Here is a 19,394-nt window from a genome sequence, read left to right as displayed (position 1 = left end):
CTCTTGTTCCGCCTCTTGGTATAAGAATTAAACCTTTTTCATCTGCTACCGGCATTGAGCTCGGAAGTATAGCTCCTTCCCGTCTTCTTTCTTCTCCTCCTTGGCAGTTGCTTAGGCCACAAGTTGACCTAACATTAACTATGCTTAAAAAATCAGAAACTAATGATTTACAATATAAGCAGGAATATAATCAATTAAAAAGTAAATATAGCAGTTACAAGTCCTTATTTACAGATGGATCCAAGGACGGTGGCGCAGTTGCTTGTGCATTGGATCCAGAACAATATCTTCTCGATTACCTGATAACAGCTCCATTTTCACTGCAGAAGCAAACGCAATATTAACGGCTCTTCAATATATTCAAAGACATCCTAATCATGTACAGTACATAATTTTTTCTGACTCTCTTTCTTGCCTTCAGGCTATTAAAAATTTGTCTTGTAAACATCCACTTTTAATTGACATAATTTAATTGTATAATGATCTTGCAACTGGCCAGTGCGACATCGTCTTTTGTTGGTTACCCAGCCATGTAGGTATTTCTGGGAATGCAATGGCCGATCTTGCTGCTAAGGCTGCACTCAACAAATCTGTGACACCACTTCTTATTCCATACAGTGACTACAAAGCTAGCATTAGAACTAACAATCGTGATCTGATGCAAAGGAAGTGGGACACCCAAGTGGGAATAAATAAATTACATGCAATAAAACCTTATATTGGTTACACTCACTTGGGCTGATATCCTGCATGACTGTGTTGAATTCTCCATCATAAGGGATAACTATTTCAATGTCAAAACAATGAAGGATCTTAGTTACAGTTAGTTACAGCACAGTTAGTACTCATTTAATTCTTGGATTTTTAAAAGAAATTGATTTTCTTATTGAATTGTAATTGATATGTTCTGTAGATAGTTGTATTTTAATTCATGGTAGTTTAAATTAGTAACTTAGATTGTTAGTGGCTGTACCCTCAAAGGGGGTTGAAGTATTGTAAAATTATTGTCCTCCTGAGAGGGTACGTAAGTCCAATACTCTCATAGTCAATTTAAATCTACTACTAGTTTTTAATCGTAGAATATTTGTTGTTTTAAGTAATGGCTAAATTTCAGGATAATCGCCAATAGCTGAGGGGATGGTGTAAATCAAGCTAGGGTTCATGCAGGTAGCAGAAGTAATGTAAGTCCCCATGGACCTTAGTATGGTGATCTACCTTCAGTTGTTGGCGATCTATAGCCCCGGTTTTATGTTGTATTGTCTTCTTTAATTCCAATGTTTTAAGTTTCAATGCTAGTTTTATGTTCTGTGATACTCTAGTGTTTTTACTGTCCTTCGCTGACAGGTTTTACTTTTTCTCTTTTCTCATCTTAACATTACTATAACTTATATTGTTCTCGTCACGATATGGCTGCAATATTGCCGATGTGACGTTAAATGTTAACTCACTGACTCACCATATTTCCAAGTCGTGGCATATACTTTTTGAAGATCAAAAAAGATAGACACAGCATGTTGTTTTTTAATTAGTGCATTTTTTACAGATGATTCCAGTCGCACGAGGTGATAACAGTACCTCTATTTTTACGGAAACCACATTGTATATCTGTTATGAGATTATTTGTTTCCAAGTACCAAACTAGTCGATTATTTATCATGCGTTCCATGGTCTTGCAAACACAGCTAGGTAATGAAATCGGACGATAATTGGATGGATCCGTATGATCACGTCCAGGTTTAGCTATTGGTACTACTATAGCGTCACGACATGCGGGAGGAAAGTTACCCGATGTCCAAATATCATCAAAAACATTTAGGAGAGTTTCAAGGCAGGATTCTGGTAAGTGCTTCAGGAGTTGATAATGTATGTTATCAGCTCCTGTAACAGTGTCATGAGCTTGATCAAGAGCAGCATGGAGCTCATGAATAGAAAAAGTTTCATTCTAATCTTCCCCATTATAAGATTTGAAATTAATAGATTTCTTTTCTTATTGTTTTTGAAATTGCTGCAATGTTGGTACATAATTAGAAGAGGAAGAGTGTTTAGCAAGGGTTTCACAAAGTTTATTCGCAATATCTGATTTACCAGTAAGCAATTGATCTCCATGTTTAAGATGATGGACAGTAGATTTAGTACCCTTACCTTTAATTTTCTGGACCATGTTCCATACCTTGGACATGGGTGTCCGAGAATTTATTTTGGATACATAATTGTGCCAAGATTTAAAAATTAAAATTTATTGGAATTATGCACCATGGGATGGCAACGGAAATAGTGTTCTGCTTTTTCCTTGCCTTCCCAGCTTGTTTGCACTCATCGTTGAACCATGGTTTTCTTATGTGTGGAACTACAGAGGAATTTGGTATACACTCATCAGCTATGGATTTCAGTTCATCAGAAAAGCATTTAATAGCATCAGGAACCTCAATAAAACATTCAGGCTTAAGGTTTTAAGCACACAGTGTTTCATATTAAGCCCAGTTAGCCATTTTGAAATTTCGTCTTGATGATGGAGGAACATCAGATGGAGTTACAGCTTTTAATACAGTAGGAAAATGGTCACTTCCACACAGGTCATCGTGAACTGACCATTCAAACTCATTGAGTAGTTCTGAATTTGTGAGTGACATGTCGAGAGCAGAGTAAGTCCCTGTACCAGGGTGTAAATATGTGTTGGAACCATCATTATAAATACATAAATCATTGTCAGAAAAAAGTCCTCTAACAATTTACCTTTAGTGTTTGTAGTTACACTATCCCAGAGTGGGTGGTGGCCATTTAAATCTCTCATTATAATACAGGGCTTCGGGAATTGGTCATATAGGGCTTGAAGATCAGTTTTGGGAAACGTTGAAGAAATCGAAATATAGAGTGAGCATAGTGTAAACGCTACATGTAAAGTAATTCTCACAACAACAGCCTGCATATTAGTATTAAGTGCAACAGGGCTTTGAATAACGTTTTGTCTGACTAGAATAGATGACCCGCCAGTGGCTCTATCACCCGGAGGGGAGAAACAATGATATGCATTAAAATGACGAAGGTGAAATGTATCTGTTTCTTTTAAATATGTCTCTTGGAGACATTTCGCTGAGGGTGTAAAATCTTGGACTAATAGCTGAGGTAAATGGTAGTTGAGGTAAATTAGTCCTCAGTCCTCTGCAGTTCCACTGTACAATATTATTGGAATAAACTATCTTTTGGGGGGATTTATTGGGGATCTACCCCGCACTCTTTTGGAGGGCGACAAGCTATGTGCCCTAGAATGGACGCTTTCAGAAACGTCAATGTCTTCAAGAGACCCGTATTTATTGAACAATTGAATTTTGTTCTGTGACCTTTTAGGAGCTCTGCCACTTTGTTGTTTTGAAACATCAGGCTTTGGCTTAGGTTTAGTTTTCACCGTTTGTTGACTATCAGCTGGTGACTGAGATGATGATTTGTGATCAGAAGACGACTTTGAGGTACTAGGAAGTGATTCCTCAGTCTGTGATGATATAGCAGGGTACAAAGGCTGTGGAGAATCTGAATTTACCCAAGTCAAGGTAGTCTGGCAGCCTGTGGATGATTTTGTTATTTTAGAGCGTGACTCCGATGCTGTTTTTGCTACTGCAGCAAAACTTTCTGGAAGATCAGATCTTTTTACCAGATTTTTAGCCTCAGAAAAAGATATATTTTGAGTGAATTTGATTTTGTTCATTTCCATTTGCTCTTTCCAAGACATTGTTTAGAAAATGAAGAATGGTCGCCTGAGCATTTTTTTTAAAATCACTTGTACAATCTTCTGTTGTGTGTGTCTTCTCACCACAGTGAGCACACACAAGGGACAATGTACAAGTATTTACACCATGGCCGTACTTCTGGCATTTAAAACATCTGAGGGCGTTCGGAATGTACACGTCAACCTTGATGTTGCAGTAACAAGCCTTCAATGATTTTGGAGCTGTCGGAGATGAAAAGGAGAACAGATAAGCATTGGTTGGAACACTTTCATTGTTTTTACGGATTGAAAAGCGCTTGACGTAGAGCACACGTTGATCTTTTATTTCAGTCATGATGTCAAGTTCTGTCATATCAGAAAACAACCGATCACGGTCTCTCATGATCACTTTGCTCGTGTTTAACGTCTTGTGAGCAGATACAGTAACCGGAATTCCAACAAACGATTCTGTGCTGACCAAATTGACTGACTGCTGCCTTTTCCCAAACTCAACCTGCAGTGCACCTGAACGTAACCGTTTAATGTTCTTAACTTCCCCGGCAATACCTTGAATACCTTTGGCAACTGTGAACGGGTTTAATTTTAGAGGTGTTTTATCAACAGATTCAATCACAAGAAAGCGTGGCTGAAACTCAATTGATCTGGACGGTTGAAGGTCATCATCATCAACATCATTTTCAAGAAGACGTTTGGTTTTTTTGTGGGGATTTCACAAGCCATATTTAGGGTTGACATTTCGTCCGAGCTCCCCACCCACCACGGAGTATCACAATGACAATGCTAAAAACAAGCGGATCTCCAGCTTGATCTCTACAGCACCAAGGATAAAAGGGTGATATACTCCAGCAGAAAATTTAAAAGATTAATAGTTCCACCAGATTGGCCCATGAGCCACCGTCTTCTGGCATAAGACTCTAGGCAAATTTCATGTAAACAAAATTCAAGTCAAATAAGATTCTATGAACAAAGTGTGCTAATCCTAAAATTTAAACAATTCCAAATCAAATTTTGTGCACTTACATATAATCCATGCACAGGGCTTGGCATGACCAGCCGATTCTTTGAACCGGGCCCATTCAACCACCCATCTAGGTGAATTCAGGGCCAAAGTGGTGTATTGAGCATGGAACACGGTCGCAGGCCCCTTTTGACATCAACCACCAGGATCCCCTCCTCGGCAAACGGGATGGTGGACCAAATATCCCCCCGCGTCAACAACGAGGGTGTCGGCGAGCTCTTAGCGTTACCCAGCACCCACCACGAGGAAGTGACTCACCACGGGTGCCACAAGAAAAGCACGAAGTATGAATATAATTTAGAAACGATTTTTTGGGTAACATTTGTACAGAAGCCAGATATGCCCGGCACCCGTGGCGAGCCACCTCCTCGTGGTGGGTGCTGGGTACCACCAAGAGCTCGCCGACACCCCCGTTGTGGACCCGGGGGGATATTTGGTCCACCAACCCGTTTGCCGTGGGTTGCTGCCCTGTGTCGGTGGAGGACGGGAGTCTGGGGGTTGAGAGCACTGGGGGCCTGTAACCGCGTTCCCTTTGCTCAACACACCCCTTCGAGCCTTACTTCACTCGTGATCGGTTGCTTGCTGATATCTCAGAACTTGACATAGCATCCGAAATGAAAGATCAGGGTGTGCTTTATGTAAAGCGTTTTTCAACACGGAAAAGTAATGAAACAATCCAAACAAATACCTATCTGTTTTCCTTTTCTTCTCCAAATACTCCCAAGTCAGTGAAGGCAGGTTACTGTAACATCCAAGTTGAGACATACATCCCCAACCCTCTAAGGTGTTTTAAATGCCAGAAATATGGACACGGTGTATCTACCTGTACATTGTCTGTTGTGTGTGCTCACTGTGGTGAGAAGACACACACAACTGAAGATTGTGACAGTGATTTTAAAAAATGCACCAACTGCTCAGGCGACCTTTCATCTTCATCGAAACAGTGTCCAATCTGGAGAGAGGAAATGGAAATAAACAGAATAAAGTATACCCAAAATATCTCTTTTTCTGAAGCAAAAAAACTGGTGAAGAGATCTGACCTTACAGAAAGTTATGCTACAGTAGCAAACGCATCATCTGTGCGTAGCTCTAAAATAAAATAATCATCTACAAGCTGCCAAACTACCTTGACTTGGGTCAACAGCGACTCTCCACAACTTCTATACCCAGCTATGTCATCCCAGACTGAGGAATCACTTCCTGGAACATCAAAGTCTTCTTCTGATCATAAATCATCTTCGCAGTCACGCACTGAGTCTAAATCGACAGCTGATAGACAACAAACTGCTAAAGGTACATCTAAGCCAAAGCCTTATGCTTCAAAACAACAAAGTGGCAGAGCTCCTAAAGGGTCATAAAATAAAATTCAATTGCTCAATAAATATGGGTCTCTTGAAGACATGGACGTTTCTGAAAGCGTCCATTCTAGGGCACATAGCTTGTCGCCCTCCAAAAGAGTGCGGGTAGATCCCCAATAAATCCCCCTAAAAGATAATTTATTCCAATAATATTGCACAGTGGAACTACAGAGGATTGAGGACTAATTTACATGAATTACAGCTATTAGTCCAAGATTTTACACCCTCAGCAATATGTCTCCAAGAGACATATTTAAAACATACAGATACATTTTACCTTCGTCATTTTAATGCATATCATTCTTTTTCACCTCCTACTGATAGAGCCACAGGCGGGTCATCCATTCTAGTCAGACAAAACGTTATTCAAAGCCCTGTTGCACTTAATACTAATATGCTGGCTGTTGCTGTGAGAATTACTTTACATGTAGCGTTTACGCTATGCTTTCTTTATATTTCGCCATCTTCGACGTTTGCCAAAACTGATCTTCAAGCTCTATATGATCAGCTCCCGAAGCCCTGTATTATAATGGGAGATTTAAATGGCCACCACCCACTCTGGGATAGTGTAACTACAAACACTAAAGGTAAATTGTTAGAGGACTTTTTTCTGACAATAGTTTATGTATTTATAATGATGGTTCCCACACATATTTAGATCCTGGTACAGGGACCTATTCTGCTCTTGACTTGTCATTTACAAATTCAGAACTACTCAATGAATTTGACCGGTCAGTCCACGATGACCTCTGTGGAAGTGACCATTTTCCTACTATACTAAAATCTGTAACTCCATCTGATGTTCCTCCATCATCAAGGCGAAATTTTAAAAAGGCTAACTGGGCTTAATATGAAACACTGTGTGCAGAGAAACTTCAACGTGAACGTTTTATTGACGTTCCTGATGCTATTATATGTTTTTCTGATGAACTGAAAGGTACTAAATCTACTGTCCATCATCTTAAAATGAAGATTAATTAAAATGAAGATAAATTAGATATTGCGAATAAACTTTGTGAAACCCTCGCTGAACACTCTTCCTCTTCTAATTATGTACCTAAATTCCAGCAATATCAAAAACAACAAGAAAAGAAAACTATTAATTTCAATTCTGATAATGGGGAAGATTATAATGAAACATTGTCTGTTCATGAACTCCATACTGCACTTGATCAAGCTCATGACACTGCTACTGGAGCTGATAACTTACATTATCAACTCCTGAAGCACTTACCAGAATCCTGTTTAGAGACACTTTTATCAATTTTTAATGATATTTGGATTTCCGGGAAGTTTCCTCCTTCATGGCGTGATGCCATAGTAGTACCAATACCTAAACCTGGACGTGATCATACGGATCCATCTAATATTCGTCTGATTTCACTAACTAGCTGTGTTTGCAAGACCATGGAACGCATGATAAATAATCGACTAGTTTGGTACTTGGAAACAAATAACCTTATGACAGATATACAATGTGGTTTCCGTAAAAACAGAAGTACAGTCGATCACTTAGTGCGTTTAGAATCATTTGTTAAAAACGCACTGATTAATAAACAATGGAAGTACTTTCCATCACTTAGTGCGTTCAGAATCATTTGGTAAAAACGCGCTGTTAAATAACAGACAGTTCCAGGTCCGTGTAGGTTCTACCCTGTCAGATCATTACAATCATGATCAGGGTGTTCCACTAGGCAGTATTTTGTCTGTCACTCTTTTTAGCATCAAGGTCAACATTTTATCTAAAGTTTTAAACGATTCAATTGATGGATCGTTATTTGTAGATGATTTTAGTATTTCTTGTCGTGGTAAAAATATGCATACTATTGAATACATATTAAACACCTGTGTTTAAACAAAATAGATAAATGGTGTCTTGAAAACGGCTTCACATTTTCTAAGTAAAAAAACAATTGAGTACAATTCTGCCGTAAATATAAACCCCATAAAGACCCAGAACTATTTCTAAGTGGCACCCCTATCAAAGTTGTCAAGGAGGCTAAGTTCTTGGGACTTATTTTTGATTCACATTTGACCTTTTTGCCCCATATTAAGTCACTAAAAGCCAAATGCTTGAAGGCTCTCGATTTATTAAAGGTTGTTTCTAATTCAAAATGGGAGGGGATCAGACTCCCTTCCTTCATTTATATAGATCACTCGTGCGATCGAAACTTGATTTCGGCTCCATCGTATATGGTGGAGCTTGTCAAAGCGACCTAAAACTACTTGATCCTGTGCACCACCAAGGCCTAAGACTTTGTCTGGGTTCTTTTAGAACTTCTACTATCGACAGTCTATACGTCGAGGCTGATGAGCCTTCTCTCAACCAACGCCGTATAAAACTATCTTTAAAGTACATTACACAATTAGCTTCTAATGAGTCTAATCCTGCATTTAATTGTGTCTTTAATCCTCTTTATGAGGATTTGTATAACAAAACGTCTTCCTTTGTTCCGCCTCTTGGGCTCAGAAATAAGCCTTTTCTTACTGCTTCTAGTATTGAGCTGGTCCCTCCCGACTTCTTTCTTCTCCTCCTTGGCAATTGGTTAGGCAACAAGTGGACCTAACATTAACTACATTTCAAAAATCAGAAACTAATGAATTACAATACAAACAAGAATATAATAAATTAAAACATAAACATAGCAAACATAAAGCTTTATTTACAGATTGGTCCAAGGAGGGTGGCGCAGTGGCTTGTGCCACTGTCATTGGATCCAGAACAATATCTTCTAGATTACCAGACAACAGCTTTATTTCTACAGCTGAAGCTAACGCCGTACTAACGGCTCTTACAGATATTCAAAGACACCCTAAACGTAAACAATATATAATCTATTCAGATTCTCTTTCTTGCCTTCAGGCGATTAAAAATTTGTCATGTAAACATCCACTTTTAGTTGATATTATTGAATTGTATAATAATCTTGTTACTTGCCAATACGACATCGTCTTCTGTTGGTTACCAAGCCACGTAGGCATTTCTGGTAACACAATGGCCGATCTTGCTGCTGTGGCAGCACTCAACAAATCTGTGACACCACTTCTTATTCCTTACAGTGATTACAAAGCCACCATTAGATCGTAGGTATAAATAAATTACATGAGATAAAACCTTACATTGGTTATACCCACTTGGGTTGTCAGTACAGATTTGAAGAGGTTATTTTACGACGATGTCGTATTGGCCACACTAGATATACTCATGAGTACTTGTTGAAAAGTGAGGATCCTCCGTTTTGTATCCCTTGTGATGAGAGAGTCACGGTCAAGCATATTCTGCTTGACTGTGTTGAATTCTCCATCACAAGGGATAAATATTTTACAGTTAAATGAATGAAGGATCTTTTTACCAGCGTTAATTCTCATTTGATTATTGGTTTTCTAAAAGAAATTGATTTTTTGGTTGAATTTTGAACAGTATGTTGTGTGAATAGGTGTATTTTAATTATTGGTAGTTTGAATTAGTAACTTGAATTGTTGGTTGCTGTACCCTCAAAGAGGGTTGAAGCATTGTAAACTTATTGTCCCCCTGAGAGGGTACGTAAGTCCACAAACATTCAAAGTAAATTCTAAATTTCTAGGTTTTTAATCGTAGAATAAGTGTTTTTTTTCTTGTATGGCTAGATTTCCGAAATTGCTGACGGTTGGGGGGATGATGTAAATCCAGCTAGGGTCCATGCAGGTAGCAAAGGTACTGTAAGTCCCCATGGTCCCTAGTATGGTGATCTACCTTCAGTTGTTAGCAATCTATAGCCCAGTTTTATATTGTATTGTCCTCTATAGATAAATTGTTTTGGGCATAGCTACTAGTTTTACATTCTTTTCTGTGATGTTCTAGTTGTTTTACTGTCCTTTGTCGACATGTTTTTATAATACTCATGTGTTCCGTTTTAATGTTATGTTCTCGGCACGATACGGCAGAAATATTGCCGATGTGACGTTAAATTGTAACTCACTCACTCACTCCTGACAGACGAACTAAAGGTACGTTACAGTGCATAAGTAAACTCTGCTCACAGCAACTTGGGTCAGCTTTTACTTGCACTTTCCATTCACTCTGTACAGTCCTTTATGAGGAAAGTGAAACAACCATCCCATCAGTAGGTTACTGGTGAAGAACCAACTCAAATGTGCTAATATCAATATAAGATAACAAACGTCATTCTGGATTTGACACACCTTAAAAAGTGTGATGCTAATATGAGATATTTAAACAAGCTTCCAATGAAATTATACCTGTTCACCTGTCCCGCATATGTATATATACCTATGGTGTGAAATGTCCTAAGTGTTGCTACAGTAGCAGGCCAGCATTCATATTATGCTCGACTTCCCCCCAATAGTTCAACAAATCGTCTTGAAGCAAAGGTCTTTCTCTTAGTATTTAAACATACAGAAAATTTAAATATTAGGAAAGCCATCATTTTTGTGTTTCCTTGTCTTGCTTAAAAGCTATGACGTGAATTTCATCATCCCTTTAATTCTGACATTTGGAGATTTTGTGATCGTTGAGCTACATACGACCATTCTTTGATTTCGGGATGTAAAGTTTTCAGGGACAAGACAGATGGAATGAAATGGCAAGAAACAAACTCCTACTCAGCCACTGGTTGGGAATGAATATACTGATATGGTTTATTGTAGGAGGAATGAAGTCGTTTTTAGCAGATGCAATGCCCCTTCATAAGTTTATGATTAGTTTACTATAGCTTCGAATCACTTATGGGAAAAGTCAAGTCACAGGCTGCTCTGGAACAACGACAATCAAATTATGCTCTTTGATACTGCAAACTGACGTCACTGAATTGTTTCCATAATATTCAGATAATTTGTTGAGTCAATAAGTAGAACAAATGTGGGAGTGGTATCTACGATGTTGTGCAATACTACCCTAACGGTGATCTTATGTTTCCTGTTTGTAGATTGAGATTCGACGAGAACTGGAGTACGCTCAGCACTCTGAGGTTGAAGTATTTTACAGCAATGTAAACAGATGGCTACCTCCCAAGCCACTGCATACTAAACTTGTACCGCTACCTGAGGAAATAGCGTACACCCGCCTGGAGACATATAGGAAAGACTTTCGATCTGGCAGAGTCACAAAAGGTTGTTAGTGTCGTCTGACATGGCGAAGTATGACTTATACTCACACTCACTATATGATACGGAAACAAGGAAACAAGGAAAGAGGGTGTTGGGGTAGGGGCAGTAGGGCTGAGGGTGTGTGTGGCAGTGAATGACTGCAATAATGTTAGTTAGAAAGAACCTTTCATCCTGTATTCTCCATTATAGCTTATGTTTCAGCTATGTAGGAATTTCATGGCAGAAAAACATCCATGTGTGTCACAATTAAAATAATTACAGTGGAACATATAGGACGACAATCAGCATTTTCTGTCGACCGAATTCATGTTGAATCGGTGCCCCAAAAAATCGTATGTTTCAGTTTTCCCTCACCCGAAGTATCGAATGGTAATAAACGAAATGCATATTAAAGTATTAACTCATGAATGGAATCGACCCAGTGGAGATGTCATCTTCCAATTACTCTCGTGACACCTCGATGGCATTGACTTTTGTTTTCACAAATTAAATCACTTAAGCTGTGAATAGTACACTATGTGACTTGAATATTGATTATTGAGATTTGCGTAATGTCTGTATCCTCATCCCAAAAACTTGAGTGTGATTCCCTTCATGAGTCAAATGTGTGAAGCACAATATTACTAAATTCAATGTAACTCTTAACTCATTCTTTCAGTTCGTTCTGTGTTTGTGCTGTGAGGCTTTGCTTATATCAACCATTTTATCTTTCCCTTTTGAGAGCTCCTTCGGGTGGCATTATTTAGACGTTGGGGTGTAATATATGGGCATGCTTTATGGATGAACAACTTCTTTATTCAGATGATGCGACGTTTTGATACAGAATCTTGTATCGTTATCAATAAAGAGGCTGTTCATCCCTAAAGCGTATCTATATATCCTTTGTAGAAGGTATTAAGAACAATCTCAAATGAGCTGCCCTGCATTTTTGACATTGTCCATTTTAAGACTGAACATGCCAAAAAACACCAAAACAATACTTCTCAGAAGTAACGTACTTGCATTTAAGTGGAACGTGTTTCAGCACAATTTGAAAACGTTCAAGAGAAATGCAATCAGACGGAATTGTCTTGAATCAGGCCAATGTCAACAAGATGAACGTTTTGATTGATCCTTTGAGCTTTGAAAGAAAACAATGGCGTATTGCATTGGGGATTTCGAACAAGGCCATACCGCACAATATCTGGTATACACACTGTGCAAAGTCCGTTACTAGGAAAGGTATTCGGAAATCCATGTATACCTCTTTCGCTGACAGAGGCTTTAATCACAGAAATCAGGATGGGGTTGTACAAGCAATATGTGCAATAAGTTGACGGTCATCCCAAACATCAGGTTATTATTATCAATATTATTATGTTTTACAGACTAAGATTGAAATGCAGCAGAGAGGGCTCGGGTGATCCTGGCACAGTCAGGCTGGTAAAGCTCATCATCAGCTTAGGGCCCTCGCCCCCTCTACACGCAGCCCAGACAGCGAATGGGACGTCTCCCAGGAAACACTGCCCAGTCAAACCCGGGCACTCTCTTGATCTGCGTCAAGAGATCAGGAGGTACCAAACCAAGGACACCGAGAACAATGGGGAGCCTGATGACAGTGTACTTGGGATGCAAGCGAGACATTTCAAAGGCGAGATCCGCATATTTGTTATCCTTTTCCTGAATCTTGCCAGTCACACTACCGTCAAAAGGGACAGAAAATTCAATGATATAAATAATTTCATTGGTTTTATCGAAAAAGGACAAGATCGGGTTTGTTGGCTGGAATTCCGTTCATGCTGTGTATTGGTCTATTCCAGAGACGTTTGAAAGCACCATTTTCCAGGACGCCCTGGGCATGTTCAGGGTCGTACCATGGATGGATCTCAGAGTCAAAGCCACAGGCATGGCAGAGATGATAGTAAACGCAGTGAGCCATGCCATCATGTCTTTTAACATATGCTGTTTGTGCCAAGGAAGGGCATCCACTGACAAGATGTTGGACAGTCTCTGTGAATTCATTGCACAGTCAACATTTCATGTGAGCATTATAGTTAAGAATCACATTCTGGCGATTATGAGTGGGAAAGAACTAGTCCTGAAAAGGAAGTCAAAAAGGAAGTCCTCAGTTTCAAATTTGAGACCAGCCGACTTCATCCAGTCGAAGGAGTCAGTTGGATTGCTGTTCTGTTCCACACACTGCATGACAACCAATGCAATGTCTTCTCAGAAAGCGTCTCCACAAAGGAACGACTCTGGGCAGACTAGGTAAAGAACTTCACCTGGGTCACTCCGTTCACAGTACCGTCCAACAGTACATCATCATCAGTAAAATAAACCTCAGATTTCAGATTGTGTCCAACAACCTTGGCACGCTCTAAGTTATGTGTCTAAGTCCTTGTTTTCGTCGTGAGTCTTGACATGCATCACCAGAGGATCATTCGATAAATAAAATTTTATTATGAAGAGTCTCCACATTAATATCTTGTTTTGTCAAGTGATCTATCCCAAAGGAATAGGAGAGGATTGGCACAGCAAAAGTATTGACTCGGAGCTCCAGATTTTCTTTAAGCGAGATTTATACTCGGCCTGAAGTTAATCTTGAATCTGGGCATTCTGGAGTTTGTCTTTAACTTGCTTTCCAAGACAGGTATAGGTCTGATCTTCCACGAGATGTTCAATAACCCCTCCCCTTGTAACTGGACTGATTCATCATTTTTTATCTTGACACGTTTCAAGTGAAGAGTTGGACATTTGTCGAGTCCAAATGTCATGCCATTGTCATCAGGGAAAGACCCCTTACGGAGAACCTTTTCTTTCAAATTGGTATCTCCTTTGGTGAGGAGCTCAATGTCATCCATGTAGAGGAGATGAGTAAGAGATGATCGTAATCTGTGCTGAGGAGGTCAAGGATAATAGACTCTCTCTCAGTGTTGCGCAGAAAGCTCAGAGGATTTAAAGAGAAAAACGCACAGGACTGAAGGAACCCCCCCACCCCACCCCCCCCCCCCCCCCCCTCTTGGAAAAGTGCCCTTGTGGTTGGAATAGATTTTGAAGTCAACAGAGCACATAAAGAGGTTGCAGTGGTATGTTCAGCCTCCTCCAAAATAATTTTTTGTACACAAAAATCGTGATCGTTGTACCTCAGACATCCCTTTCAGACTCTGCTTTCTGTAAATCATGTCATTTGAAGAGCAGTGTTACAGTTAAAACTTTGCCGTGAAAAATGGTGTGAGAAATCTTCTCAGAACCAGCAAAATATAACACTGTGAAGTCTGAAACTTTCAATTATTTTGTATTGAGAAGAGGACAAGATATAATGATAGACAATAGAGGTTTCATGAACAATGCAACTAAGTCAAAACTAAAGTAATGGGTCACAAATCTAATACTAACTCACCAAAGTCTTGGCTTGAGAGTGAGAAACAGTTATACTGAATGTAACTCGGCTGTGACTCGGCGAGCAATCAGGTTATGTAGGTCAAGCGTTGAGGAAGGCAGGCAGTTTAATGTACTCCAGTTAATCGTGTGCGTGTCCGTCGTCAATATGTAACAGCGGTACACAAGACAGAAGATAACTAAATTACTTATACTTTTAAGATTTACAGTTCATTTAATAATTTACAAATCACTTTAGATAAAACACATTACACTTTTTATATTGATCATGCATATGCAGTAAATATATTACCTCGTCTCAGGAACGCAGGCTGGAATACCTCAGTACAGTGTACAGTGATAATCCCTGCACAAATATAAATATACTGTATAAATATAGTATGTACAGATTACATTATGCATATAACAAAATAGAATGCATACATACATGATACATAGGATACTTCTAACCTGTTTACATATAGATATATCTGTATGAATCGGATGAAATACACTTGACATACATCTCTGAAGAAGAATAAAAACCTAATCACAGGCCAAGCCTGTGACTGCACAAGTGACAGTACCCATGAACCTGTATATACAATGACAAGCCTGAACTATCCAATCGTTCCTATGAATTGGTAGTTTTTGTGCAAGTGCTGAAGGCTTAGGTCATAAATTAACTTTATAAAAGTTTACTACAATAATGACTTAAACTCTAACAATATACTATTTACAAACACACTGCTACAAACACAATAACCATCCTTTATATATACTGTCACCAATTCTTGAACATTCGAGTACTTTGCTACCATGGCTATCAAGTAGAATCTTTTAGTAGTCTAACAGAAGTCTAAAGGAGGTACGCACGACTAAACACTTACTCAAGAGAGATAACTATAAAGTGCTACCTCAAAGCCTGCTGCCAAAGATCCATAAGCAGTGTACATCTATAATACGAAATGTGACCCAAATAATAATTATCACTCAAAACTTTAAAGATTGTGACCCTATAATAATCACTTATCAATAATACAAATTATAGAAAATAATTATAGAAAAGCAGTAAGATGACACGAGGTTTGTCAAACACCCCGTGAATAGTTCGCATTGTGCGGAATGTTTTGTAATCAGTCACGTCTCCTTTCTTGGAGAGAAGTATTGTACGGCGACCTTTGCAGAACCCTAGGGGGACATCACCTGTCTCCACGACAGAACTGAAACAACGATGCAGTGGTGTATGGACACAGGGAAACAGTTTCCTTTTTCTTTTTTTGAATGCCATTAAGCCCTTGAGCTGTATTAGGCTTGGAATTTTGATAACTTTAATCAGGCAATCGGGTGAGATGTAACAGACAAACGACCTAGTTACTTTCTCACGCACTGCATGCTCACACTGACGGACTCATGGTGCCTCCAGGTTACAGTCGCCGGATACAGACCACAACTGTTTCCAGAACCTTTCATTGGCATCCATGGGATGTCAGTGAGCATTATCAACAGCAGTTGCAGCAATAGTAAACATGTGATGGCATAACGTAGTTTAACATTTAAACACAAATATGGGCGATTAGTTGCCGGGTCAGAAGAGACATTACAGAATATTCTGCCATATCCCCTATGGATGATACAGCATACAGTGTACGTCTGTGCCTAAGATAAGATAAGATAAGATAAGATAAGATAAGATAAGATAAGATAAGATAAGATAAGATAATACTTTATTATCCCGAGGGAAATTTTGGTTATATCTTAAAGAAAACACTGAATCACAACGTACTTTACAACAACGCTAAAATCACGCACATATAAATAAATACCATACAAAGAGAGATAGGACTAACATGCTGAACTAAAAGGTGGAAACAGCTTGTAAAAAGAAGCACCATGGGATAAGATGGTTTAAAAGTTATAAAAAATATTAACTGTTGTTCAAATAGCGAATACCAGCTGGTACAAAAGAATGACGGACCCTGTTTGTTCTGGCTGTCGGCATGCGCAGACGGCGTCCTGATGGAAGAAATTCAAATAGAGAATGTGAGAGCTGCCATTTACAATTTTCTGCACTTTTTTAACAATTTGCTGCTCGTAAATTTGGCCGATAGGAGTTACTGATTCTAAGCCAATGATTCTGCGTGCTGTGTCAACAATTTTGTTGAGTTTAGCTTTGTTTTGAACAGACAGGTTACCAAACCAACAAAGAAGATTAAAAGTTAAAATACTTTGCATAAAAGTTTTGTAGAAAAGAACCATGAGTGAACAATCAATTCTAAAAGTGTTTAAACGACGAATGAAGTATAACCGCTGCTGACCTTTCTTGTAAACATAATCAATGTTATCGTTCCAGGATAATTTTGAATCAAGAACAGTGCCCACATACGTGTATGTGTTTACAATTTCAGTATCTTCGTTGTTGATTGAAACACGGGGCCAAGGGATCACAAGTTTTTTTCTGAAATCAATAATCATTTCTTTTGTTTTAAGATCAAAAAGTTGTCTTTACACTAATTTGTAAAGTCATATACTTCATTTTTGTAGTCAAGGTCAGCAGATATAAGAAGTGAAACAATAGCTGCATCATATGCAAATTTGATGGTAAAACAGTTTGTTGCTTTGCTAACACAGTCGATAGTGCAACTTATAAACAGAATGGGTGATAAAACACATCCTTGTGGTGCTCCAGTAGACAGGTTGGCAGTGGAAGACTTCATTCCGTTCACAGAAACACACTGAGGTCTGTCAATCATAAAGGCGTTTAACATATGCACCACTGGTTTCCAGATGTTTGTAGATGAGGTTCAGGAGAGTAAGCGTAGCGGTGTCTGTACCCCGTCTCTGTCTGTAGGCAAACTGGAGTGGGTCGAGTTGGTCTGCTACTTCTCCCATTGGTAGCTTTTTGATAATCTGTTCAAGATTCTTCATGGCTACAGACGTAAGGGCAACTGGACGATAGTCATTACACGCTCTGGGATTTTGTATCTTCGGAAGTGGAACAATGTGAGATGTTTTCCATATGACATGTATCTGATGTTGGAAAAGAGTTCTTTGGAAAACACATTGAAATATGTCGCATAACTGATCACAACATTCCTTAAGAATCACAGGAGCTAATTTATCTGGACCGGCACTTTTGCGACTGTTCAAGTTTCTGAATATTTCTCTCACGTCATCAGCAGAAATGTCAAGATGATCATTGACAGCCAGGCTACACTCCTTGGAACAGTGTACAATGTCCTTTTGCACTGATTTAACTCCAAGTTTGTCTCCAGCACAGAACGCACGTTTCTTCTCACACAACAAAGGGCACCCGTGAAGAGCCACCTCCTCGTGGTGGGTGCTGGGTAACGCCAAGTGCTCTTCTCCCGTGTGGATCCGGGGCAGAATGTGCCCACAGCACCCCATTGCTGGTCGTAAAAGGCGACCAAATTGGGCAACCTGTTTGCCGTGGGTTGCGTCCCGTGTCGGTGAAGGACGGGATCCTGGTGGTTGAGGGCAATTGGGCTATTAACTACGTTCCATTTGCCCAACACACCACTTCGGTCCTTACTTCACCTAGACGGGTGGTCGAACTATCCCGGTTCAACCAATCGGCTGGTCATGCCAAGCCCTGTGCATAGATTTTATATGATTGCACAACCTTTTCACTTGGACTTTTTGAAAATATGGTCTTGGCACCCTTATTCATAGGAAAAATGTCACTTTGTGGTACGTTTTTCATAAACTTTGCCTAGAGTCTTATGCCCAGAAGGCGGTGGCTCATGGGCCAATCTGGTGGAATGATATACTTTTACTTTTTCTGCTGGAGTATATCATCCGGGTATCCTTGGTGCTGCAAGCTGGAGATCCGCTTGTTTATAGCATTGTCCTTGTGATACTCCGTGGTGGGTGGGGAGCTCGGATGATGAAACAATTATAAACTCACTATGGCTTACCAGACTCCCTCGAAAAAGACCAAACGTCAACTTGATAATGACAATGAAGAGCATGAATCCACTGTAACAGAAAATTGGCCACGTTTCGTTGTTCTTGACACTGTTGACAAGACTCCACTGAAGTTGAACCCTTTTATTATTTCTAAGGGTATATATGGCATTGCAGGCGACGTTAACAACATTAAATGCTTGCGTTCGGGATCTCTACTGACAGAATGCAATCGAAAACAGCAGGCCTCCAACCTATTGTCAATGCAAACATTGGCTGGCATTCCTGTCTCAGTCACAGCCCATAGAACCTTGAACACCTGCAAAGGCATCATAAGAGATAGAGACCGTTTGTTAGCTGACTGGACATTGCGTCTGAAATGAAAGATCACGGTGTGACATATGTTAAACGATTTACTACCCGGAAAAACAATGAACTGATATCCACAAACACATATCTTTTTTCATTCTCATCTCCAAGTTTCCCTCAGGCTGTTAAAGTGGGTTACTGTAATATCGTAGTTGCAGTATACATCTTAAATCCACTGAGGAGTTTTCAATGCCAAAAATATGGTCATGGAGTTAATACCTGTACACAGCCAGTGACATGTGCCCATTGTAGTGAAACGTCTCATGTAACGGAAGACTGCACTAGCACTGTCAAAAAGTGCACAAATTGTTCAGGCACTCATTCATCTTTTTATCCAAAGAATGTAAAATATGGCAAAAGCAAATGGAAATAAACAAAGTGAAATTCACTCAAAATGTTAGCCTTGAAGATGCTAAAAATTGTGGAATCAACACTACCTAATACAACTTATGCATCAGTCATCAGATTACCCTCTGAAACCATGACCAAAAAGGTATCCACTTCATCAAGTGTGACTCAAACAGACCTGACTTGGGTT

Source organism: Haliotis asinina, chromosome 13, assembly GCF_037392515.1.
Source record: "Haliotis asinina isolate JCU_RB_2024 chromosome 13, JCU_Hal_asi_v2, whole genome shotgun sequence".
Taxonomy (NCBI): domain Eukaryota; kingdom Metazoa; phylum Mollusca; class Gastropoda; order Lepetellida; family Haliotidae; genus Haliotis; species Haliotis asinina.
The sequence above is the reverse complement of the archived record's forward strand: the minus strand, read 5'-3'. Positions refer to the sequence as shown.